Raw genomic sequence first — 26,673 nt, forward strand, 5'->3', positions numbered from 1 at the left:
ACTATCTGCAAAAGGGTAAAACAATAAATTCAGAGTACTATTCCAACCTTTTGGATCAAATAAATGTACAAAAACGTCCTGGCTTACAACACAAAAAAATAATTTTTCATCAAGACAACGCACCAGCGCACAAGAGTGTTTTAACAATGGCTAAAATCAACGAACTAAAGTACGAGTTGCTTGACCACACACCTTATTCTCCTGATTTAGGTCCCAGTGACTTTTACTTGTTCCCAAATCTAAAAAAATTCCTTGCTGGCAAGCGTTTTACCTCAAATGAAGATGCAATTACAGTTGTAAAACACTATTTTGAAGACCTTGAGGAAAACTATTTTAATCAATGGGATAGAATTGCTAGAAAAGCGTTGGACTAAGTGTATTGAAGTTTCAGGAGATTATATTGAAAAATAACTAACTATTTTCTTTCATTGATATGCTAAGAAGTTTCCGAACCGCCCTCGTAATATTCGAATATATATTACGATATGCAAAGTGTGGATCAACTCAGTATTTAGTTCGAGAGTTGTCGTGCTCTCCAGCCACTGCATGGTGCTATAGAGGGTTTTTACACTTTTCGGTCTGTTTTCTCAAGCAGTATGGACTTGCCCCTGAAAAAAACTTTTACCGTCGTAATTGAGGCAGCAAAAATTACAATGATTCCAGAGCAGTTCTTAAGGTGAACTTATCCAAAATTTTGTGTGGGAGGTACCCGAAGGAGTGGACAAATATAGTCCATATTGGAACCTGAAATATATTTGGTAGATATATTGGGATGTGTTATCAAGAGTTATCATGCGCACAATTTTTCCGAGCATTTTTGAACTCTTGGGGGGAGGTACCTGAAGGAGGAGACTTATATGGCTTATCTTCGAACTTAAACTAAGTTTGCACAAAATATTACGAAGAAAAAATTGTGGATCGAATCCGCAGATCCGTTCGAGAATTATCTGCGCTCCAACCACTACACACGGTGTTATAGGGGTTTTTTGTATTTTTCAGGCTATTTTTTCAGGAAGTATGGACTTGCGCCAGATGAAACTTGTACCATCGTATGGGGGACGGTGAATAAAAGATGTTACAACAAAAACCGAAGCGATCCGAGAACTGGTCCTAAACTTAACTTTTCCGAAATTTTGTGTGGGAGGTACCCGCAGGAGTGGACGGATTGGGTCCATATTGAAACTTCATCTAAGTCTAGTAGAAATTTTACGATGTGCAAAGTAGCGACCAAATCGGTTACTCTCTTCAAGAGTTATCATGCGCACAAATTTTCCGATCATATCCGAAGTTTTGTGGGGGAGTTACCGGAAGGAGTAGGCCAATATAACCCATCTTCGAACTTAAACTAAGTTTGGATAAAATATTACGAAAGCCAAATTTTAGACCTAATTGGTTGATCCGTTCGAGGGGTTTCGTGCGCTCCAACCAGCCAGACAGACGGACGGACATTCTCAGCAAAATTTTAAGGAAGGGGTTCCAAGCGATGTCGTGATTTCATGGCATCTTTTGCCCTGGTTCAAACAAAGTCGTGAAAGATCCGATTTTTTCATCAGCATTTGAACCCATTCCATCGATCCAATAGAGATGAATTATATACACGTTTTTATATACAAGGTGGCGCAAAAGTAATCTTCCTATCAGAAAATGCTATAATTTTTGGGAGTGGCCCCTAATGTCAGTTCTGTTTTGACATTTGTGTAGTAAACACATGTAAAATACACGTTAATAAACAATGTTACGCTACACTGCTCCAGAACGCGAAATATTGGTGACTATTTATTTGGCCAATAATCGGTCGGTGACTTTGGTACAACGTGAATTTCGTCGCAGACGTTTAGCCGCTCGCCTCGAAGAGACTGGCACAACACGTGATGCTGTCATGCATGGCAGACCCCGGAGTATCCGTTCTGCAGAGAATGTTGCTGCTGTAGCCGAGGATGTCATGGAAGCGCCGTCGACATAGGCCAGACGATAGTGTCATGCAAAGGGTTGGTGACATACTTTGGATCCAAAAATTAATAGCATCTTTTTGGGTCCACGCTCATATAAAATTCATCGATATAGATGCTAAAAAGATGGTATGCCAGATCACATGCACCCATGATTGAATGGTATCTTTGGCATCGAACATTTTGCTGGGTTGCTAAATCAACTCCAAATTGCCTGAAACAAATTTCGTCCAAACATACTTGTGGTCTAAAACCATTATTTCGATGAGTCACATTTTGCCCGTATGAAAGTGTATATACCCTCGTTAGCATAAATGCATTGACTTTATAGCTAGCTACCTTATAAAACAATGGGACTTGCGGTTTCCAAGCAAAATCGTGAAAACGTAAAATACACCTAAAAATGCCGAGTTGAATCGCGATTTATTTAAAATGCGTTCCGGCGATTTTTGTTTTTTGATTTTTCCCATCTATGAACATTGTAGTTTCAGAATCCGCTAAAACTTCCCAAGTATAAGCACCTTCCACATAAAGTTGCTTTAAGAGCACCATTAAGGATCAGCAGCCATAAGGATCATTTAAACGCATATATGTGCTTACATGTGCAACACCAATTGTCCTTTGTTTGTTTAATTTGTAGTCGGACACACACGCTCTGTGCCACCGTACTCATAACTTATTAAGGAGTAACATAAATAGTTTTTTTGTTTACATTACTTTGTAATGGGTTACATAATGACTAACGGATTCGAATTTTTGCTGGGTAGTTAAGATTTTATCTAATCTTAGGTAAAAACTAATCAAAATATGATACAGGGACGCGAGGTTGTAACAAGTCATAACGCTACTTCCTAGTACCCTCTGTAGCCATAAAACTGAGGGTATACATATTCCCCTAAATTTTCACAATTTTCAAAAACGAAAATCATTGGAAAACCATTTTTGTTTTTTTTTTCTTGTAATATGAAAATGGCACATTTCCGAAAATCTAATAATATTTCACAAATACATGTATACTTACAAACATTTAGTACATTTGGTTCATGTTCGTCACTTGCAAAGTATTTGTAAATTGAGGAGGATTCTTTTCAAAACATTTGTTTAGAAAAAGTGTGCCAATTATCATTTCCTTTTTGGTTTTCTTGGCTTTGCCCATTTGCTCTGACAAATGTTCATGAAAATTTTGAATTTAGTTTCGCCCGTTTTCTGTCTGTCGATATTTTTAACAATTTGTCGACATCATCGATAATTTCGTATGGCGACATAAACGACCCACATCTGCTGCTGTTAGTTGTGTGCTTGAAATTTAGCCAAAAATAAACATTTTTTTTTAAGAAAGAAAACAAAAAATTGGTAATAGACATTTTCTTTTTGTAGTTTTTTGTTTTATTGCACAATTTTAATGGAGAGGAAAATTTTTTCGTAAATATTTGCAAATGACATAAACTACTATTCATGTGATGATTTAGAGCATAATATTTGTGTGTGGAATAGATATGTATATACAAATAAGTTTCAATGAACATTTCAAAACAGATAAGTGGATTCCCCACAAGAACATTCCCTCTCTCACCATGAATCTTACGTGATATTTTCGAAAACAAGTGAAGGATTTTTTCAACGAGTGATTTGTATTTTCTGTGGTAGGATCCTCAACATATTAAATATTCCACAAAATAAATGGTTTATATTAAATAGCCCATATTTTTATTTTTTTTTTTTTGTAATTTTATCAGCTCTGCGTGACTTTAATTAAGAAATTTTCTATTCGTTCATCCATTTATCAAAACATGTACCGTTCCCTGAACTCTTATTGCGCCTTTGTCATTACCGTATATGATGACAAATCCCCGATGAGCTTAACTTGTAATTGCTCATACTTTAGTTGAAAATTAAATTAATTTAATTACGACACATATATCACGAAGACTGTGAAGTCAGGTTTTTAATTGTAAAGAACGTTTTATTTGTTTAAAGAGCTGTGGGGGACGAAAATAAAAAACATGTAAAAACCAGTAAGGAAAGTGTCAACGTTTGAAGAGGCCGAGACCATACACCACTGTGAATATGTAAAATATATATGGGAGCTATATCTAAATCAGAACCGATTTCAATTTATTTCTAGATCAAATTCCGTCACACATTGCAAATTTCATCAAAATTGGACAGGTATAATGTGTTTCCTGCATCAAATACCTCAAATCTGCCGAGCTTATTTATTTCTGGATCGTATTCAGTCACACGTTCCAAATTTCATCGAATTCGGACGTATGTAGAGTGTTTAGTGCAGCAAAAACTTGAAATCAGATGAAAATATATATGAGAGCTATATTCAAATCTGAACCGATTTTCACCAAAAACAATAGCGTTCTTCCTATGGCTAAAAAATGGTATCCCCCTATTTTCATCTGAATCGGACAATAAATGCAAACTGTACGTTGCGAACGAACGGACGGTCATGCATAATTCGACTCAGAAAGTGATTTTATGTATATCCCTAAAAGGAACTATGAGTTTATCTCGTTTCCTTATCAATGCTACATACAAATGCACAAAGACATAATACCCCTTACCACAGTGTGGTGTAGGGAATCAGTCGACAGTTGTATTCCTTTAGTCTATGACTGTAAAACGTAAAAGGGCAGAGAAACCGCAAGCCCTAGCAAAATGGAATTAAAGAAAATGTTGTAGCAGTGAAAATTCTCTACAAGATTGTACTTTATAATATTTTCGTAGGTTTTACCATTTTGATATATATAAGTTCAAATTGGGACAATTCACTAACTGTATCGTCTCCTCATAAAACAATGTCATGACTGCAATTTCCTAACGTAAACTTTTGTATCTCAAAAATGGTACAACCTAGGAAGAAATTACGAAAGCCAATCTTGTAAAGAAATTTTTTTTCTCTAGCTCCATAATACTTACCGTTTTCAAGCAAATCGTGAAAACCTGACAAAAAAAAACCTAAAAATGTGATCTGAACTTCTATTTCTCAAAAATGGTAAAAACCCAGAAACAAATCATAATGGTCAATTCTCTAGAGAATCTTCACAGCTACAACATTTTCTTTATCCCTATTTCGATAGAATTTGCGGTTTCCAAGCAAAACCGCGAAACCCTAAAATGTGAACTTTGATCGCGATTTATTTAAAAATCCCTCAAGCGATTATTTCTTGTTTTTGTATTTTTCTCATCTATGAACATTTCTTTGTCAGAATCCGCAAAAACTTCCCAGGTGTAAGCTGTTTATACCCTAAGCATTTATACTAACGAGGGTATATACACTTTCATATGGGCAAAATGTGCCTCATCGAAATAATGGTTTTAGACCCCAAGTATGTGTGGACAAAATGTGTTTCAGACAATTTGGAGTCGATTTAGCAATGTCCGTCCGTCTGTCTGTCTGGCTGGCTGGTGCGCACGATAACTCTCGAACAGAAGAGCCGATTGGGTCCAAAAGTTGGCTTTTGTAATATTTTGTCCAAACTTAGTTTAAGTTCGAAGATGGGTTATATCGGTCCACTCCTTCCGGTACCTCCCCCAGAAAAGTTCGAAAATGTTCGGAAAATTTGTACGCACGATAACTCTTGAAGGGAGTAACCTATGTGGTCCATACTTTGCACATCGTGAAATTTTTACCAGACTTTGATGAGGTTCCAATAAGGACTCAATCGGTCCACTCCTTCGGGTACCTCCCACACAAAATTTGGGAAAAGTTCACTTTAGGAGCAGCTCTCGAATCGCTTCGGTTTTTGTTGTAACATGTTGTATTCACCGCCCCCATACGACGGTACTAGTTTTATCTGGGGCAAGTCCATACTTCCTGAGAAAATAGCCTGAAAGGTACAAAAAACCCCGTGTGTAGTGGTTGGAGCGCAAGATAACTCTCGAACGGATCTGCCGATTCGGTCCAAAATGTGGCCTTCGTAATATTTTGCGCAAAAGTTCGAAGATAAGCGATATCGGTCCACTCCTTCAGGTACCTCCCCTACAAAAGTTCAAAAATGTTCGGAAAAATTGTGCGCACGATACTCTTGATAGGAGTGACCGATTTGGTCCATATTTTACACATCCTAATATAGCTATCAGATATAGATCAGGTTCGAATATGGACTATATTTGTCCACTGCTTCGGTACCTCCCACACAAAATTTTGGATAAATTCAGTTTAAGACCTGCTCTCGAATCACTTTAGTTTTTGTTGAAGCAACTTCCATTTGCTGCCTTAATTACGACAGTAAAAGTTTTTTCAGGGACAAGTCCATACTTCTTGAGAAATCAGCCCGAAATTTGTAAAAAAAAACCCTATGGCACCATATGTAGTGGCTGGAGAGATCGAACCGAGTACTGCGTTCGTCCACACTTTGGATATTGTAAAATTTATTAAAATATTAGATGGAATTCGAATGTGGTGCTTATAGGTCCACTCCTTCCGGTACCTCTCCCACAAAAATTCGAAAATATTCGTTAAAATGCACGCGGGATTTCTCATAGACGTAGCATCCCATTTGGTCCCAACTTTTCCATCTATCCTATCTGTCCCATCCTTGTGGTACCGCCCACACAAATGTTCCAAATTTTTGTGTGGTTAAGGGTCTGTTCGATGGTCCTTTGGACATTTTTACCGAAGGTTTTCCTAGTAGGCCTGTTTACAGCGATATTTATTTTTCGTAGGCTAGTGTGATAAAAAAGCTATATCTTTCGATATCCCCGCAAATTTTTGAGCTTTAATCCTATCAATACTTTTGTCTTTCCATACGCCCAAAATTTTGAATACCTCCCTAAATACATTTTTTTTGGTCCATACTTTGCACATTATGAAATTTCTACCAGACTTAGATGAGGTTCCAATATGGACTCAATCGGTAAACTCCTTTGAGTACCTCCCACACAAAATTTCGGAAAAGTTCAGTTTAGGACCTGCTCTCGAATCGCCTTGGTTTTTGTTGTAACATCTTGTATTCACTGTCCCCTATACGAAGGTACAAGTTTCCTCAGAGGCAAGTCCATACTTCCTGAAAAATAGCCTGAAAGTTGAAAAACAAACCCTATGATACCATGTTAATGGATGGAAGCGCAAGATAATTCTCCAACGGAAATGCCGATTCCGGCCAAAATTTGGCCTTCGTAATATTGTTTCCAAACTTAGTTTAAGTTCGTAGATAAGCCATATCGGTCCACTCCTTCAGGTACCTACCCCACAAAAGTTCAAAAATATTCAGAAAAATTGTGCGCACGATAACTCTTGATGAGAGTGACCGATTTGGTCCATACTTTACGCATTCTCATAATATCTACCAGATATAGATCAGGTTCGAATATGGACTATATTTGTCCACTCCATCCCGTACCTCCCACACAAAATTTTGGATAAGTTCACTTTAAGACCTGCTATTGAATCACTTTGATTTTTGTTGAAGCAACTTACATTCGCAGCCTCAATACTTCTTGAGAAAACAGCCCGAAGGGTGTAAAACCCCCTATGGCACCCCCATGGTCTATGTCGGTCCATTCCTTTAAGTACCTTTTCCGCAAAAATTTTGAACTTTAATCCTAATCAACATTTTTGTCGGTTCATACGACCAAAATTTTGGAACCCCCTAAATACATAAGTTTTTTGTGAAAAAAGTGTTTCAATTTGCACAGGCTGAGGGTATAGCCCTCTCGGCAAAGCCGACTGATACTTTTTTACTTGTTTTATAAGGAGGCGATACAATCAGTGCATTGTCCAAATTTAAACTTCTATATCTCAAAAATTGTACAACCTACGAAAATATCATAAAGGTCAATCTTGTAGAGAATTTTTCACAGCTACAATATTTTCTCTAATCCCATTTCGATAGGACTTGCGGTTTCCAATAAGCATACGTAAAATCGATTTCGTTTAATCGATTAATCGATTATTAGCCGCAAAATTTCTAAAAGTCGTAGTCGACTATTGACTGTGCTAAAACCGGATAATCGATTACACTATGCAAAACTGAAAATGCAAACAACTTCTAATATAAATTTTTTTAAAGTACATATTAAGACTACAAAAACCCTAGTAGGGTTTTGTCCTGTCAGATCCAGTTCGGATTTTATGGCCTCATCTAAACCGGGCTAAAACTACAGTTTTTTGCATTTATCGGGCCTTTATCTCAGAAACGAACAGGAATTTGGTCTTGCTGTCTTTGGCAATTTTGCAGCCCTCAACTAGTAAAACTTATCTTTTGAACGGACCATATAAGAAAGGACATCAAAATCGATAAAATATAGAAAATTTTACATAATTTCTGAATTTCTGGTCAGTATCAGCTAAACTATTGGGAGTTGAACCAAGTAACCTGTCACAAATATCGTCCAAATTTTGTTCTCAACAATTCTTTAGAACATTCTGAAACTCTAAAATGCTTACTTCATGTTGTTTCAGCGGTATTTTGCATCATATCTTTTACAACACGTATTTCAAACACAGTTTACACCAACAGTTTTTTCTCGCATTTCGGATTTCAATACATTATTGACATTTTTATTAAATCGTAGTTGAAAATGTTCTAAAAACAACGGCATAGAGGCATTTTACAACAATGACATGTTCTGAAGAGTTGTATATTACGTTCCATGGAATATTTTTCAGAAAAAATTAACGGTTTTGGAGATACGGTGCTAAATGTACAAAAATTGTGGAATTTTTGCATATATTTTGAAATTTGAGGCAATAAATGTAGTTTTTCGAGTTCATTATTTCTCCAAATATTTTATTCTTGTCCTTATCTACAAATTTGCTTCAGAGGTCAGAAGAAGATTCGCATTGGTTTCAGAGATATAGCCCCGAATTTCTTTAAAAACTCAATATTTAACCATGTTTAGATGGGGCCATAAAATCCGAGATGGATCTGACACAACAAAACCCAACTAGGGTTTCTTGTCGTTTGGGTCTGTACTGTCAAAAAATGCTCAGTTCGAATTGTTTGCACAAGATCACCTTAAAAATGTTGCACAGTGTTATTCGACTTTTGAAAGACGGAGTCAACTATTAATTGTAGTCGACCATAAGTCGTAGTCTATCATTATTCGTAGTCGACTATTAATCGTGGACGACTATTAGTCGTAATTGACTATTGGGTATGCTGAAACTGCGTAATGGACGGTACTTTTATATACATATGTATATATGTATATCACGGATCGCATTAACGAAAATGGTCGATTATATTCGATTATAATCGGTTTTCGGCGGTTAACGAATAATCGAATTAGTACACCCTCAAATAATCGACTAACCGAAAATCGAGTTTTAAGTTTTTCACGAAAACCGTATAATCGAAAACCCGATTATCGCATTCCACTACGTATCCCTAGTTTCGAAGCAAAATCGTTAATATTGTTTAAATATTCCGTAAAAAACCCAGTCCGTTCAAAAATCCAGTTCCAAAGTTGTTTTATTGTGATACTAGAATACGCCCGCTACTTCGTTATCGAAATATTCATATTATTTATTAAATATAGTAGCATTTAGTGCTTTTGTACTTTAATAGTACACATTTCCAAAACCAACCCCATAGTATGTCCTAAAACTCCAACAGTGACCCTACTCAGTCATTGTGTAACCCATTACAAAGTGATGTAAACAAAAATAACTACTTACATTAACCCTTACTAAGTTATGAGTACGGTGGCACATAGCGTGTGTGTCCGACTACAAATCAGTGTGTTCAACGCTTACCGCCGCCCATGTACTTTTTGCTAAAAATCAAGGAACAGTTGGTGGTGCACATGCAAGCGCTTAAGCAACCCTTGTGTGTTCGGCTACAAATCAGAAGTTCTCAAAGTCAAATCCAGCAGGGGGCGAAATAAAAACATAAAATAAAAAATATAAAGTGTGTTGAAATTAAAAACAATTCCACCTCAACTGTTCTACAAATAGAAACATTTTTTTTTTTTGCTTACAGTTTATTTTTCAACTTCTAGTGGCCATGGAATAACTAGTTATTCTAGTGGTCATAGAATAACTAGTAATTCAGTGCGACATGCCCTTGTTAATATAATGGGTTAGTAGGGGGATTTGTAAGTAGTTACGGCTGCCAAAAATCTCTTATAAAACCCATTATTTTGGTAGCAATATTTTTGCTGGGTAATAACAAATTTCAGCATTCCCTATTACCAGCATTTGTCTATTCCCGCATTTGCTATTCCCCTATTACCAGCATTTGTCTATTCCCACAATGTATTTTTACAGTATAGATTTCCAAAATTACCTCCTTATCATTACCCTTCACCTCCACCGTTGTGATTTTCATATCAAATTTCAAGATTCTACACCAATTTCACATGTAATTAGAAGAATTTTAATTGTAATTTCATTATTTAATTTAAAACTCAAAACATATCATTTCGAATTTGATAATAACAATTGAATTTCGAAGTAATCCATTTGAAATTTGAGAATTCCATTTAAACTTCAATTTTTTTCATTTGTATTTCGAAGTTTTTATATGTAATTTGAATTTTTTAATTTGAAAATCAAATTATTGTATATTTAATTAGAATTATTACATATGTAATTTGAATTATTCCATTTGAAATTCGAAAAAAAAAAATACAAATTTTTTGGTTGCATTGGTTTTATATTTGGTTTTTCGAATTACAAATAAAATGTTCCGAATTACAAACGGAAGAATTCGATTTTCAAAAGTAATAATTACTTTTTTAAATGAAAAAGTTCAAATTCAAAATGGAAAAATTCGAATAACATATACACCTATTCTATTTGTAATTCGAATAATTCCATTTGAAATTACAAATAGAATAATTCGAATTACAAATAGAATAATTCGAATTTCAAATGGAATAATTCGAATTACAAATAGAATAGTTCGAATTTCAAATGGAATAATTCGAATTACAAATAAAATAATTCAAATTACAATTGAAATGTTTCGAATTACAACTGGAATTCTCGAATTACAACTAAAATGATTCGCATTACATCTGAAAAAGGTGTAGAAAAATTCGAATTACAAATGAAATTATTAAAATTACAAATGAAAAATTCAATTAATAATTAGAATTTCAATTGGAATTCTTAAATTACAAGTGAAATGCTTTGAATTATAACTTCGAATTACATACATGTGAAAGTGGTGTAGATCTAGTCGTTTCTATAATACCAAATGGTACCAAATTTAGTATTTTTAGTACACTTACAGTGCGACTTTGGTATTATTCAAGTACTAATATCCAAAAACCCAGCCTTATAACATGCCTACACTCCAAGACTAACCCTCAAAAAAATAATCAAGATTCTAGTTTCAGCCGTTTCGCCTGGACGTTTATTATCAGCCAGTCATCATTACTCAACTCTTTTATAAGTATAGATAGGATATGAAGGATTGTGGATTTTATTTAGGTCCACCACTTTACGGTTAGAACAAACTCATGCGATTGTAAATATAAAAAACATGGATGCTGCAACTATATATATTTTTAATAACTACAATAAGTTTGCCACGATATTAGATGATCAAGAGAAAACAATAAAATAAAATTAAAACATTTTTATGTTGAATTTAAAATTAATTTATCGAGCCCACTTCGGAAGTGAAGTGTTGGTGAATTTACAATAAAATATTTCCACATTCATTGGTGAATTATGTCCATCGACCTTGCAAATTGTGTAACATTTTAAAACAGCTCTTCACTAAAACTCTCTTCCTCCCTTTCTCTATATTGTAAATATTACTATTCTAATTGAAATATTCACATAAAACTGTACGAGTCCCTGACCCGATTCCATTAACCTCTTACAAATGTTCGGTGTGGTATGTGGTGGTGCGGTGTGTGTGTGGCATGAAGAATGTTATTTGTGCGATAATTTCTAGTTCTATAGGCAAAGTGCAAATTTGTTTTTTTTTTTTCGTGAATGTATAATTAACAATTAGATGTTTTGTCATTCATTACAAAAACCACCAGCCAGAGCGTCTAACATTATGTCTCGGCAATGGAACAAACGAACGTCTTCTTTGGCCCCTCTATTTTCACAAAATGGGTAATTGATAGTTAGTTGGAGCATACAAAGTAAATGCGAACAACAATGAAACTAACACCACAGCTTACAAAAAAGCGGTGACTAAGGCGACCCTAAGTGGCGAACATCAAAAGAGACGCACTATGTAGGCACATAATTTATGTGAGTTCTATATAATACGTTGCGGCATTTTGTTTTTACCATTAATGAAAAATGACTTCGTTTTATGAACCAACAGACACTTTGAAAGAAATTGTTTTTTTAGAATTGTTAGAATTGCAATTTTGAAACAAAATGATGTTATTTGTCCGGTGACAAGAGGGCCAGCCCAGTAATATAGTTTAACCTCATCATCTTTGCCAGGTTTCAGCAACGGGACCATCTTGTCAATTTTAAAGATTTCTGGAACTATTACGTTGGCTAACGGCAGGATGGAGGGAATTGATCGGAGGACCTTGCATCAACTTTTGTAACTTTTGCTAGTTCCTCGGCTAAAAGAGATCGCAAACTACATAAAATACTTCTCTTCGTCCAATCTGTTAAAACCACGTCGTTAAACATGTCGGATGTTCGATCATTATTTTTACCAGGGTTTAAAAACGGCATACCTGTTGTCCGCAATTTAATGTTGCATCATTTCAGATGCTCCAGCAACTTTTTCCGTTTTTGCTCACCGACTAATCTATTGACTTCCAATGTTAGGTCTCTGACACTAGGGATCGCTAGGGTTCGTGTGCCGAAGCTAATCATGCTCGCTACTGCCAGCGCTAAACCCTTATGAATGCCAAAACAAATTATGCGCACTAAACTCTCCTAAGACTAGCCGGTTATCATCTTTCAACAGTGGCCAGATGTCAGACGAATAACGCGGGATACAGCTATTAATCCACAGGATATACGCTAGCGTTATGACTTTTTTACAACCTCGTATCCCTGTATGATATTTTGATGAGTTTTTACCTAAGACAGCATAAAATCTTAATTATAAAGTGATTCGATGAAAAAAGCTTGCGCACAAAAAGCTTTTAAAGTTTTAATTTTTCAGAACTTTTGACAATTTTTTTGAAGTCACTGTAAGAAGATATTTAACTGAAAACAAGTTGTAGGGGCACACGACATAACCGTTTGTCATAACCCTAATATACACATTTAGCAGTTATATATACACTTAAGGTATGATTCACTGAGAGTCGAGCTAAAGCAAGTAAGGTCTGTACTGGAAAGCCTGGTGCAATAGGATTACACCACCTCCTCCTTTCGTACGATCCAATGAAGTCCGTTGTATCCATTACAACTTCAAAGTCTGCAGGTGTTGTTCAGCTTCTTATTCTGATTCGCCTTTACCATTATACTTCTCCGATTCGAGAATGTTACATTGTTGAGAACTGGAACTGCAATACGCGGTGTTAAGACGGTGGTTGTTGGGAAGAGTGCGAGGGAGTTTCATAATCCGATGAAAACGACGAATACTTACAACATCAGGAAGGTCAAGCCTGAGCAATTCTTAAAATGCACTAAAATGCAATGCATTCGTTGCATCTCACCGGGGTTACTCACTAACCGGGACATACCGCTCCAAAAAAATAAATTCAAAAATAAAATAAATTAAATTAAAAAATTGCTGTGGTGACGGCCCCTGTCTATGATGATGTTTCTCTGGTCAATACGGTACAAAGAAACGGCCGTCGCGGGATTGTGTCCGGGTCTTAAAAGATTTTGGACCATTATTTCAGTAAATATGGACTTGTCCCCATATATAACCAATATGACTTATTTTCGAACCTGATCAATGTCTGGATGATATAAGTATTACTGATTTTGGTAAGGACAAAATACTTACTTTCTTACTTACTTAGCTGGCCCATTACAGGACATTTGTTCCATACGCCGAACTAAGAAAATATCTCCATTTCTCTCTGTTTATTACTTCGCTTTCTGAAATACCGCGCCTTTTTATCTCTTCATCCACTTGTTTGCGACATCTATTCCTTGGCCTGCCAATTCTGCGTGCACCGCGGCCCGTATTTATACGCCTTTTTAGCGGGTTCATCATCGCTCATTCTTATGCATCTCGATACGTTTATCGTTATTGATGTCGTTGTATAGCAGATACAGCTCAGCTGGTTAATGGTCGATATTCACCGTCAACGCAGATTGGTCCGTAGATCTTTCGAAGAATTTTTCTCTCAAACCCACCAAGCACTGCCATGTCTGTTTGCGCAAGTACCCAGGCTTCGGAACCATACATCAGCACGGGTAGTGTCAGTGTTTTGTAAAGCTTTGTTTTTGTTTGACGAGATGTGCCTTTATTCCTAAACTGCTTACTCAGACCGAAGTAGCATCTGTTGGCCAACACTATTCTTCTTTTTATTTCACAACTGATGTCGTTTGTTGTGTTTATGGCAGTGCCGAGGTAGAAGAAGTCTTTTACTACCTCAAAATTATAGGAACCAACTTCCACAGTTGGTCCGAGCTCAATGGACGCATTGCGCCTTGACACCATCAACTTGGTCTTCTCACCGTTTACAGCCAGACCCACTTTAGCCGATTCTCTTTCCGCTTTCATAAAGGTATCAGTTACTTCTTTTACTGATCGTCCCATGGTGTCTATATCATCAGCATAAGCAAGTAACATGTGGCTATTGGTGTAGATTGTGCCACTTCTTTTGACGTTTGCCTCTCGTATAACCTTTTCCAGCGTGAGATCACACGAAAGGCTGTCTCCTTGCCTGAAACCTCTTTTGGTACAAAACTCTTCAGAGAGGTTCTTTCATATTTTAACTGAGAATCTCGTGTCAGTTAAAGTCATTTTACAAAGCCGAATGAACTTTGCGGGGATACCAAATTCAGACATGGCTTGAAATATCTTTGAACGCAGCGGGCTGTCGAAGGCTTCTTTGTAATCGACAAAAAGGTGGTAGTTGTCGATCTGCATCTCTTAAGTCTTCTCCAGGATTTGCCGCACGGTAAATATCTGGTGCCACCGTGGTGCAATGGTATGCACACCGCCTGCCTTTTCAACGTTGGCAAAACACCTCTTAATACTGTTGGCGACATTTCCTGAGTATTTCAGCCATGTAAAACTTCTCTATAAGTGGTGTCTTAAGACACGTCGTTCGGACTCGGCGATAAACTGTAGGTCACATATCATTGAGCTAATATGAATCGGGGTGCACTCATTGATATGAGATAAGTCTCCCTTGTCCGATCTGGGATGTTTGTGGAACAATTATAAATATCTGGTCAATTGTGGACCTGTCAGTTCTAAAGCCGCATTGGTATGGACCAATTATCTCGTTAGCCATAGGCTTTAGTCGTTCGCACAATATCCCTGACACGATCTTGTAGGCAATAGGGATCAGACTTATGCCCCTATAGTTAGAGCATACAGTCTTATCTCCTTTCTTGTGGACGGGGCACAAGATACTCAGGTTCCAATCGTCGGGTACTCGTTCTTCCTGCCAGATGGTGCTAACTAGCTGATGAATGCACCTTATCAGCGTGTCGCCTCCGGTTTTGAACAGCTCGGCTGGTAAGTCATCGGCTCCTGCTGCCTTATTATTCTTCAGCTGGTTTATTGCTGCTCTTACCTCATGTTGACCGGGTAGTATACATTCAATACCATCTTCTGGGATTGGACCTGTGGTATCTTCGTCGTCTTCGCTGCTATTGGATACCAACAGGTTTGAAAAATGTTTTTTCCATATCCTGAGCACACCAGCTCTACAGGAGGATGTACCTGTACCAATGCCATCACCTTGATGTTTCACTCTTTGGTAGTACTTTCGGACTTCATTCTGGCTCCTGTACATCTTGATTTTTTCACACTCCTGTCTTTCCATTTCTCTCTTTTTCCTGCGGAAAAGACGTTTCTCTGCTCTCCTTTTCTCCCGATACCTCTCTCGTGGGCTACGCGTTGCTACTGATTGTTGAGTAGCCCTATATGCCAAATTTTTCTCTTCGGTAGCAGCACGACACTCCTGATCATACCATGGATTCCTTGGTGGAGGTCTCTGCTTTGCAAGTATGGATTTTGCGGCTGTTTACATGGAGTAGGCAATGTTTTGCCATTGTGCTGATATGTTATGGGGACGAGAAGTGCTTTCATTAAGCAATTGGGCTAGTTGAGTGGAATATGCTGTGGCTATCTGTTGTGTTTGCAGCCTAGCGATGTCCAACTTCCGCGTTGTATCTGTTCGTGCTTCAATTGCAACGTTTGGACGGATATATACCTTTGCTGCAACAAGGTAGTGTTCCGAATCTATGTTTGCTGCTCGAAACGATCGTACATCCAACACACTCGATGAATGTCTTCCATCTATCACAACAAGCTCAATTTGATTACTTGTTCTTTGATCTGGAGACAGCCAGGTGCCCGTATGGATTTCGAGATGTTGAAATCTGGTACTGCTAACTACCATGTTTTTGTCGCTGCGAAGTCTATCAGCCTCATACCATTGTCAGATGTTTCACTGTGGAGACTGAATTTCCCGACTGTTGGGCCAAAGATATTATGCTTTCCAATTTTGGCAGGGCAGGGCAACGGTCATAAGGTTCTTCCAAGCGCTCGTAAAATATATCTTTGGCCTGTTCGTCCTTGTCTTCTTCAACATGAGCGCAAATAAAGCTGATGTTGAAGAATTTTGCTTTTATTCGAATTGTAGCAAGTCTTTCCTTCACTGGGGTGAAGCTGGAGACCAGAGGCTTTAACCTCCGACCAACTACAAATCCGCAACCAAACTCATGCTTTGTGTTATGGCAGCTATAATACAGTGCGTCACCTTTAGGAGTTGTTGTGACGCCTTTCCCGTTCCATCGAACTTCCTGTATGGCAGTAATGTCGGCCTTGTACTTTTCAAGTACATCTGCCAAAGCATAAACTGCACCTTTGCTATAAAGAGTGCGAACATTCCAGGTGCAGATTCGCAGATCATGGTCCTTAAAACGTTTGCGGGGGTCGTCAACTATAGAGGGATTTGTTTTTCTTTTCTTTTGTTTTTCCATAGTAGGCTGCTTTTTTCTAGGGGAGGGTTACTAACCTGTCGCCCAAACCTAAGTTTGTAACGTTCTTATAAGAGTAGGTGAACGAGTGGCGTATTTTACCTCACTACCTTTAACAGACATTAAAGGCAGCTAGTCCAGGTGACACCACGGGGAGGTCAGTGTCCGCTTGAGAAGAAAGAGGGACCAAGATAAATCCTGGACTTTGCCATGTTAAAGCAGGTCAGGACCGTTCCTTGGTATCTTTCATCCCCTACCTAAATACAAAAGGACAAGGACAAAATACTACGACGTCAAAACTCTGTTCAATTAGTTAGATAGTTATAGTGCACACGAGCCAAGTCGACACACTCCAAATTGTCTGCATCGGAGTTAGTCCGTACATACATGAGGTCCAAAAGCATTATTTAGATGAGTTTAATTTTTGATCGTATCAAAGTCTATATACGTTCGTTGTTCTAAAGGCTGAGGAGTTAAAACCTGTCTGCCAATGTCATATGATTCCAACTATTAATTTGTTTTTGTTATCACTGTCACATTTAAACATTTAAAATATTCACTGGGTTATATGTATCTGCCAAACAGTTAAAAACACTTGTAAGCAGTCAACTGTGTAAGGTGATTAACTTTAAGTCGACATAGTGTTGAAAACAATTATTGTTACAAATAATACCTACGACTACCAAGGGAAATGTAAGTTTGCCACGCAAGTTATGCAGACAATATCCAGCAATGAATTCTTTATATTTTTGTATAAATATGGCTGTGGGAAAAAGGTAATGCTGATAGAAGAACTCCTATAGGGGTCTTCAGTTGAAATAAGAACTTCTAAAGAGTCCTTTCGTTTATAGAGGACCTTCTGAAGGGATGTTTGTTTTGTAGAAAATGCCCTAAAGGAGTCTTCAGTTGATAGAAGGCGTCCTAAAAAGTCTTCTGTTGATAGAAGAGCTCCTAAGGTGACCTTAAGTTGGTAGAATAAGGTAGATATTATGCTGATTAAAAGCATCCTACGGTTGATAGGTGACCTCCTAAAGGTGTCATCTATTGACAGACGATTATTAGTTTCAAAACAAACAAGTAAAAAAATATCAGTCTGCTTTGCCGACAGAGATATACCCTCAGCCTAAGTGAATGTATTTAGGGTCTTTTCAGAATTTTGTAGCCCTTTTTGTACATTTGAACTTGCCGACAAAAATGTGGATTAGGATTACAGTTCAAAATTGTTGCGGAGGAGATACTTAAAGGAATGGACCGATTATGGAAGTGGATATTATTTTGAGACTCATATATTTTCGATAGATAGACCACAACGAACAGCATCGGTGTACTTTTTCCACTGGACCCCCGAACAGAACTGCACTTAGACACAAATGTTGAGCTTTTGTGGGGGAGGGTACCCCATACCTCAGTTTTTTGTGTGGAAGGTACCCGAAGGAGTATACCGATATGGTTTATCTTCGAACATAAACTAAGTTTGGAAAAAATATTACGATGGATAAATTTTGGACCTAATCTGCAGATCTGTTCGAGAGTTATTTTGCGCTCCAACCACTACACACGGTGTCATAAGGTTTTTTTGAACATTCAGCCTTTCTGTTCAGGAAGTATGGACTTTCCCCTGATGAAGCTTGTACCGTTATATGGGGGGCAGTGAATACAAGCTGTCAAAGGGATTTGAGAGCAGTTCCTAAACCAGCGTCGCCCAAGAATTTCCATCAGTGTCTTAGTATGTGTGCATGTATGAGTGACGAAAACAACAACCACATGATGTTTATCGTTTGTTTTTATTCACGAACACTGTAAGTGAGAGAGAGAAGCAAATGCAACAAGTAAGAACGGCGTTAAGTTCGGCCGGGCCGAACTTGTTATACCCTCCACCACAAGTTGTATTGAAGTAAAATGGAATAATTGGTTTCCTTTCGTGTATGAAGAAGACTTAATACTAAATTTCAGCAATTTCGGTAAAACAATGTGAGGCACCATTCTATGGGGGCTATTTCAAAACGTCGATCTATACCGACAAATTTCTGACGGAAAAATTTCCAAATTTCCAATATTTCGGTAAGAGAATGTGGCTAACACTTAAAAAATACCGAAAATCAAGAAGTACGCTTCTATGGGGATATAGGAAGACGTGGACCTATACTGATAATAGTCTTCTGGAATATGTTATAACTCTTGGAAGACGAAATAACGAATTTCAGCCATTTCGGTTGGATATTGACGTCACAATCTTCAGTATTACGAAAATCGGGAGGTACCGTTCTATGGGGGCTATATCGAAACGTGGACTTATACCGACGAATTTTAGTCAGAAATAGGGCAATATGAAAGCCTGGACCTGTACAGACATATTTCTTGCTAACAGTTTTATATCACATTGAAGACTAAATACCAAATTTCAGCCATTTTGGTGGAATATTGCAGACACAGCCTTCAAAATACGAAAAATCGGGAGGTACCTTTCCATGGGGACTAAATGGAGCAATACCGACAAATTTAAAGGGGAAGTTTGAGTACCCCCAACGAAGTCTAAATACCAAATTTCAGCCATTTCGGTGCAATATTGAGGCCTCAACGTTCAAAATACCGAAAATCGGGAGGTACCGTTATATGGGGCCTATATGAAGGCATGGACCGATAACGACAAAGTTCTGGGAGAAAGTTTTATACCACCAACGTAGACTAAGTATCAAATTTCAGCCATTTCGGTGTGATAATGAAGCTAAAACCTTCAAAATACCGAAAATCGGGAGGTACCGTTCTATGGGGGCTATATGAAGGAGTGGACCGATACCGACAAAATTCTGGGGGAAAGCTTTATACCCCTAAAGAAGACTACGTACCAAATTTCAGTCATTTTGTTAGGATAATGAAGCTAAAACCTTCAAAATACAGTAAATCGGGAGGTAGCGTTCTATGGGGGCTGCATGTAGGCGTGGACCGATACCGACAAAATTTTGGGAAAAAAATTTATACCCCCCACGAAGACTAAGTACCAAATTTCAGCTATTTCGGTGTGATAATGAAGGTAAAACCATCAAAATACCGAAAATCGGGAGGTATCGTTCTATGGGGGCTATATGAAGGCGTGGACCGATACCGACAAAATTCTGGGGGAAAGTTGTATACCTCCAACGAAGACTATGTACCAAATTTCAGCCATTTTGGTAGGATAATGAAGCTAAAACCTTAAAAATACCGAATATCGGGAGGTACCGTTCTATGGGGGCTATATGAAGGTGTGGACCGATACCGACTAAATTCTGGGGGAAAGTTGTATACCCCTAAAGAAGACTACGTACTAAATTTCAGCCATTTTGGTAAAACCTTAAAAATACCGAAAATCGGGAGGTACCGTTCTATGGGGGTTATATCAAAACGTGGACCGATATATCCCATTTTCAATACCAACCGTCCTGCAAGTAATAAAAACTTCTGTACCAAATTTTGACTCTCTATCTTTAAAATTGCGAGATGACAGACGGACATGGTCAAATCGACATATAATTTTATGCTGATCAATAACGTATATACTTTATAGGGTCTCCGACGAATATTTCGATGTGTTACAAACGGAATGACAAATTTAATTATACCCTCCGAACATTTTCGAAATTTTGTGGGGGAGGTACCGGGATAAGTGGGCCGATACAACCCATCTTTGCACTTAAACTAAGTTTGGACAAAATATTAGAAAAGCCAAATTTTGGACCGAATCGGTTGATCCAGTCAGCCAGACAGACAGACGAACGGACATGGCTAAATCAACTCCAAATTGTCTGAAATGGATTTCGTTAAAGCCATTATCTAGATAAGGCACATTTTGCCCGTATGAAAGTGTGTGTACCCTCGTTAGCATAAATACTGAGGGTATAAAAATACACGATTAGGCATACCCAGTAAAACATAATTTATGAAAAAGCTCCTAATGTGTCTACTCTACACTTTAACTTGAATATTCAGTAGTGTACGGCGTCAACCTCTTAACTTTCGTTAATTATAGCCACCTGTCAACAACTTCATTTAAAGAAAAATGTGTTAAAATTCAGTCACTCAAAATGCCCGAAAAAAAAACAAAAACATTTTATTTTTCAAAATCTATTTCGACAAAATTATATCGCTTTTGGTGCTGCTTCAAAAATCTCCAACCATTTCATCTGATACGATTTAATTAACAATCTCCTTTAAATTTTTAAAAATTCTAATGAGAATATTTTTTTTTTCTGTTATAAAAACGAATAACCGGTTCCGCCATAACATGGACTAAACTTTGTTGTTGTTTGTTAATGTTGTCGATTGCCATGGGATATGACATCACAAATCAACAACTAATGATGTCATGCAAATGATCAGCAAACAACATGATGCCACACCGTTGATGGGAACGCAATAAAACAACAATACGACAACAACAACGAACATTCCAAGATCACTAAAAATTAAACAGAGCATCAAATCATATTCGTAACAAATAAAAACGAACGGCAATTACGCATGAAAGAAAGAAACGCGCTATTCACTTTTGCACAGAGCGTGGCTTGTAAAGCTTAAACTAGGGCTGTGAACGAATGGAGCAATTGAATTCAAACACGCCCGCCCTATAATGTCTATAATGTGGCAGATGGCAAGCTAGAATGGCAAACCCTACGGTAATGATTTGAGGTTTGAATGTCCGCTGAGAGAGATCTGTGCTATCTTCAAACAATGGAACAGAACGCAAAAGAAAAAAAACTTTAAAACTCTGAGGAATTCATGCCATTGAATATTGTAAAGAGCCGAAATGGACAATCAGGGGGAGGATGTTTATGTTAATGATGATCTTCTTGTTAGATCCTCATCTGTGTTTTTGCTTGATTTAGCAGTTTTTTTTCTTCTTCTCCTAGATCATGGCATTGTAGATTATTTGCGATAACTGAAGAATGCCACCGACCACAAACAATTGCAAAAAATCTCTAGAGATTGCAATAAATTATTCTTATACTTCTTTTTATTGGTTGTTTTGTATGCCAATTTATGTTGTATGGAAATTGAAAGTTATACGAGAACTTCAGGGTTAAGTTTGATGCAAAAAGAAAAGGAGAACACAAATTGCGGAATTGTGTATTTTATTACATTTGGAATGGTAGAATTTGATTTGTATCTCAAATTTTTGTGACTACTATAGTTGAGTACAAATACACTCTATAAATGATTCAGAATAAAATCCATTTTCGATTTTACGTTGGACACTGGAAGTCCAGTTTTGATTTCGACCACACAACTGGGGATTGTCGGTATTCATGTGAATATAACATATATCCCGGATGTACGTGATTAAGAATGCGAATATTTTGAATTACACTTTGTACCCGAAGGAGTGTTTCCGATATATCAGATAAGTTTGGAAATAATTTTACAAAATTACGGCCAAATCAGATACTCAGTTCGCAAGTTATCCTGCTCATCAGTAATTTTAGTTGGTTCCTAAAGGCTTTTGGAGCTATCTCTTAAGATGTAAGGAACTGTACCGTCATTTCAAAACGATCCTAGACATTTCCTTATACTGCACATTTGCAAAATTTTCTTAAAATTTGTGTGTGCCTGATCTTTGTGTGGAAGAAACACTACGATGTGCCACGTTTGTACCAAATAGGTTAAACGCATCGAGAGTTACCGTGCTCTTAATTTTAGCGAAAAATTATGAACTTTTGTAGGGGAAGTACACGGACGTGTGGACCGATAGAAACCATCACTTGAGCAACTTTTGGACAAACTATCGAAATCGAGTTATCGAACACACGAGCATACAGATGGACGCAAAAAGTTAAATCGAGTCCAAACGCTATTGGGATCCAAAACCATCATTTTATTGATAGACGACCGACCCCTTGAAATGGTGTTCTCTTCTCCTCCTAAAGAGATCTTTTGTTGATAGAATATCTCCTAAAAGGGTATACCTTTGAAAGAAGACAGATGGGGATATTCTATTGAATGGTCTTCTATACTACATATTCTGTGGAAAGAAGACCTCCTAATTGGGTCGGGAAAAACCTCTTTAAGCGATCTTCTGTTGATAGAAGGCGTCCTAGAGGAGCCATCCGATGCTAAAATACTTTCTAAAACGATATTCTCTTTTAAAGCAGACCTCCCAAAGGATACCTCCCAGACCTCTCAGAATACCTCTTAAAGAGATTTTCTGCTTATAGAAGACCTCCTAAACAGGTCTTCTCTTTATAGCAGACCTCATAAAGAGGTATTTTATTGATAGAATACGTCCTAAAGGGATATCTTATTAACAGAATACCCCCTTAAAGGGTTTTCTATTCATAAATTATCTTCTAAAAAGGCCTTCAGTTGCCAAAAGACCTCCTAAAAAGGTTTTCAGTTGAAAAAAGACCTACTACAGGGGTCTTCAATTGATAGAAGACCTCTCAAATGGGTCTTCTGTTGATAGAAGACCTCCTACATAAGGCTTCTGTTGATAGAAGACCCCGCATGACCTCTAAAAAGTTCTTCAGTTGCTAAAAGATCTCCTTAAGAGGTCTTCTGTTGATAGAAGACCACATAAAGGGGTTTTCTGTCGATAGAGGATCTTCTTAAGGAGCCTTCTTTTGATAGAAGACCTCTTAAAGGATCATACTATTGATAAAAGTCCTCCTAAAGGGGTCTTATAATGGTAGATGACCTCTTACAAATGACACTTCCTTTGATAGAAGACCTCCTAAAGAAGGAGCCTTCTTTTGATAGAAGGAGCCTTCTTTTGATAGAAGGAGCCTTCTTTTGATAGAAGGAGCCTTCTTTTGATAGAAGGAGCTTTCTTTTGATAGAAGGCCTCCTAAAGGAATCTTCTATTGATAGAAGATCTCCTAAAGGAGCCTTCTTTTGATAGAAGTCATCCTAAAGGGGTTTTAAATTGTTGATAGAAGGTCTCCTAAAGGGGTCTTCTGTTGATAGAAGGTCTCCTAAAGGAGTCTTCTGTTAACAGAAGACATCCTAAAAGAGCATTTTATTGATAGAAGACCTCCTTAAGGAATCTTCTGTTGATAGAAGGCCTCCTAAAGGAGCCTTCTTTTGATCGAAGTCCTTCTAAAGAAGTCCTGTAATAATAGAAGACCTCCAAATGGAGTCTTCTGTTAACAGAAGGCGTCCTAAAGAAGTATCCTTTTGATAGAGGAGCCTTCGTTTGATAGAAGTCTTCCTAAAGAGGTCCTATAATGATAGACGACCTCCTAACGGAGCCTTCTGTTGGTAGAAGGCGTCCTAAAGGTGTCTTCTGTTGATGGAAGACTTCCTGCAGGGATCTTAATGATAGAATACTTCTTAAAGGAGTCTTCTGTTGACAGAAGACCTCCTAAAAGAGCCCTCTTCAGGTGACAGAAGACCTCCTAAATGAGCTTTATTTTGATAGAAAGCCTCCTAAAGGAGTCTTCTGTTGATAGAAGTTCTCTTAAAGGATTCTTATAATGATAGAAGGCCTTCTAAGGGGGTCTTATAATGATAGATGGCCTTCTAAGGAAGTCTTCTCTGGACAGAAGGCTTCCTAAAGAGGTATTCTGTTGTTAGATGACCTCTTCTAACAACAGAAGACCTATTAATGGAGTCTTCTGATAACAGAAGACCCCCTAAAGGGGTCTTCTCATAAAGGAGACTTCGTTTGATAGAGTCTTCTGTTGATAGAAGGTCTCCTAAAGAAGTCTTCCTAAAGAGGTCCTGTAATGATAGACGACCTCCTAACGGAGTCTTCTGTTAATAGAAGACGTCCTAAAGTAGTATTCTGTTTAAAGAAGGCCTCCTAAAGAGGTCTTCAGTTGATAGAAGACCTCCTAAAGGAATCTTCTGTTGACAGAAGTCCTTTTAAGGGAGTCTTATGTAGCTTGAAGACCTCCTAAAGGTTCTTTAATGATAGAATGCCTCTTAAAGAAGTCTTCTGTTGACAGAAGACCTCCTAAAGGAGCCTTCTTTTGATAGACCTCTTAAAGGAGTCTTCAGTTGACAGAAGACATTGATAGAAGTCTTCCTAAAGGATTCTTATAATGATAGAAGGCCTTCTAAGGGGGTCTTATAATGATAGAAGACATTCTAATAGAGTCTTCTGTTGATAGAAGGTCTCCTCAAGAAAACTTCTTTTGATAGAAGACCTCCGTAGATAGAAGACCTCTTAGAGAGGTGTATCTGTTGTTGTTAAGGCCTCCTAAAGGCGTCTTCTATTTATAGAAGTCCTTCTAAAGGGGTCTTATAATGATGTATAACCTCTTAAAGAAGTCTTCTGTTAATGCAAATAGGAGTATTCTGTTGATAAAAGACCTTCTAAAGGATCCTTCTTTTGATAGAAATCCACCTAAAGATGACCTCCTAACGGAGCCTTCTGTTGATAGAAGGCTCCCTAACGAAGTCTTCTGTTGATAGAAGACCTCCTAAAGGAGTCTTTCGCTTATAGAAGACCTCATAAAGGTGTCTTCTGTAGATAGAAGACCTCCTAAAATAGGTGTTCTGTTGATAGAAGATCTCCAAAACATGTCTTCTGTTGATAAAAGACTTCCTAAAGGCGCTTTTGTTGTTAGAAAACTCCTAAAGTGTATTCTTTTGATAGAAGACCTCATAAAGGAGACTTCTTTTGTAGAACTCCTAGAGGAGTCTTATAATGATAGAAGACCTTCTAATGGAGTCTTCTGTCTGTCCTATAATGATGGAAAACCTCTTTCTTCGGTTAATACAAGTCCTCCTAAAGGAGTATTTTCTTTATAGAAGACCTCCTAAAACAGTATTTTGTGATAAAAGACCTCCTAACGGATCCCTCCTAAAGGGGTCCTATAGTGATAGATGACCTCCTAACGGAGACTTCTGTCGATAGAAGACCTCCTAACGATGTCTTCTGTCGATAGAAAACCTCCTAAAGGAGTCTTTCGCTTATAGAAAACCTCATAAAGCTGTCTTCTGTAGATAGAGGACCTCCTACAATGGGTCTTCTATTGATAGAAGATTTCCAAAAAAGGTTTTCTGTTGATAGAAGACTTCCTAAAGGCCTCTTTTGTTTATAGAAGACCTCCTAAAGGGATTTTCTGTAAATAGAATACCTCCTACAGGAGACTTCTTTAGATAGGAAACCTCTTAGATATAAAACTTTTTGTTAATAAAAGTTGTCCTAAAGGAGCCTACAAAAGAAATTTTTGTTGTTATGTTCATAGAATACCTCCTAAAAGACGCTGCTGTTGATAGCAGACATCCTAAAGGGTCTTCTCTTGATAGAGGACCTCCTAAAAGACTCTTCTATCGATAGCAGACCTCCTGAAGGGGAGTTATTTTCATAGTAGACCTCTTATAGGGTTTTTCGTCTGATAAAAGACCTCCTAAAAGGGTCTTATGTTGATAGCCAACCTAGTAAAGGGGTATTACGTTGATCGAAGACTTCCTAAAAAGATCTTCTGTTGGTAACAACGCTCCTCAACAGAGGATCCGTTCATAGAAGACTTCCCAAAGGGTTCTTCTGTAGATAGAAGACGTCCTTAAGATTTCTTCTGTTCGTTTAAAACCTCCTAAAGGTGTCTTTTGTTTATATAAGGCCTACTAAAAATGTTCTTAGTTGACAAAATACCTCCTAATGGGGGCCTTCTGTTGATAAAATATCGCCAAACGGGATATTTTGTACATTGAAGAACTCTAAAGGGGACTTCTGTTGATAGAAGATCTCCTAAATAGGGGTTTCATATACACAAAAAACTTTCGGAAACA

The 26,673-nt window shown here is 37.6% G+C and overlaps 2 protein-coding genes across 2 annotated transcripts in view; one reads left to right on the forward strand and one right to left on the reverse strand.

Annotated features, from left to right (window-relative positions):
* The window catches only part of LOC141403654 (ras-related and estrogen-regulated growth inhibitor), a 222,209-nt gene that overhangs the window by 150,176 nt on the left and 45,360 nt on the right, over positions 1–26,673 (reverse strand). The gene's annotated exons all lie outside the window — the stretch shown is intronic.
* SP1173 (major facilitator superfamily domain-containing protein SP1173) overlaps positions 1–26,673 on the forward strand; it is an 83,815-nt gene that overhangs the window by 42,294 nt on the left and 14,848 nt on the right. The window lies entirely within an intron of this gene.

This window comes from Musca autumnalis, unplaced genomic scaffold (assembly GCF_047663935.1).
Source record: "Musca autumnalis isolate F117 unplaced genomic scaffold, ASM4766393v1 scaffold_4, whole genome shotgun sequence".
Lineage (NCBI taxonomy): Eukaryota > Metazoa > Arthropoda > Insecta > Diptera > Muscidae > Musca > Musca autumnalis.